The sequence below is a fragment of the Gavialis gangeticus genome, unplaced genomic scaffold (assembly GCF_001723915.1).
Source record: "Gavialis gangeticus isolate Ggan-Ray unplaced genomic scaffold, GavGan_comp1, whole genome shotgun sequence".
In the NCBI taxonomy this organism is placed as follows: Eukaryota; Metazoa; Chordata; order Crocodylia; family Gavialidae; genus Gavialis; species Gavialis gangeticus.
The window spans coordinates 40,651,295-40,652,613 of NW_017729026.1; the positions used below are offsets into that span (position 1 = coordinate 40,651,295).

At 66.8% G+C, this 1,319-nt stretch overlaps 1 protein-coding gene across 7 annotated transcripts in view; it reads left to right on the forward strand.

The window, feature by feature from the left end:
- USP45 (ubiquitin specific peptidase 45) overlaps positions 1-1,319 on the forward strand; it is a 124,683-nt gene that overhangs the window by 48,983 nt on the left and 74,381 nt on the right. The gene's annotated exons all lie outside the window — the stretch shown is intronic.

Consider the following 1,319-nt stretch of genomic DNA (forward strand, 5'->3'; position numbering starts at 1 on the left):
GGGGGGGGGATGGGACTCCTGCTGCTACATGCACTGCAGGAGGGCGTGGGGGACATATGCCCCCAGTTCTGTGTTCAGAGGGTGGGGCAGGCTGCCACTTTGGGCTGGGGCAGGGGCAACACTGGGCTCTTCCCGGCAAGGGCTAAGCCAGGCTGCGCTCAGGGTGGGCGGTGACGGCACTGGAAGAGGGTTGGGGGGGCTATAGTGAATTCTGGAGTGGCTGCAGCCCCCCGCCTTAGCCTTGTTCCCATAGGCCCCCATGGTGAGGGAGGGAGCAGGGCTGGAACAGGGGCAGGGGCTGCCCAGCTGGGGTGGAGTGTGGGACTGAGCCACAAGCACCTTGTCCAGGGGTTGTGGGGGGTGGTGTCTCCTGCCACTGCACGCACCCTGGGAAGGAATGGGGAGCACATGCCCCTGGATCTGTGCATGGGGTAGGGTGGGGTGGGCTGGGGCTGCACCAGGCTGTTCCTGGTGGGGACTGGGCTGGGCCGGGAAGCACTTGGGGCAGGTGGCGGCAGAACTGGGAGATGGGTTGGGGGGGCTACGGTGAATTCTGGAGTGGTTGCATGCCCCCCTGTAGCCCCGCTCCTGTAGACCCCCATGGTGAGGGAGGAGTGGGGCTGGGGCTAGGGCTGGAGCAAGGGCAGGTGCTGCTCAGCTGGGGCAGCGTGCGGGACAGAGTTGCAAACAGCTCGTCCAGGGGGCATGGGTGTGGTGCCTGCCACCACTGTAGCACCCTGGGAGGGAACAGGGGGCATGTGCCCCCCGATGTGCACACGGGGTGGAGCATGGCAGGGCTTGGGCTGCTTCTGCTTTGTTCCTGGCAGGGGCTGGGCCAGGCTACGCTTGGGGCGGGCGGCAGTGACGCTTGGAGGGGGATACGGGAGGGGCTGCAGCCACCCCAAAATTCGCCGTAGCCCACCCCAACTACCCCTCCCAGCACAGCCCATCCCAACAGCCCCGCCGGGAACAGTTCGGCGCTGCCACAGCCCCAGTTCACAGCAGCCTGCTGCACCACCGCATGCTGATCTGGGGACACACTTCCCCCCCCCACGCTCCCCCTGGGATGCATGCAGTGGTAGGAGCCACCACCCCCTGTGCCCCCCGGACGAGCCACTCATTGTTCTGTCCTGTGCTCCACCCCAGCTGGGCAGCACTGGCCCCTGCTCCAGGCCCACTCCCCCCTCACCACAGGGGCCTACAGGAGCAGGGCCATGTGGGGGGCTGCAGCCACTCCAGAACTTGCTGTATTTCCTGCAATTCCCCTCCCAGCATCGCCGCTGCCTGCCCCAAGTGCAGCCTGGCCTAACCTCCACCGA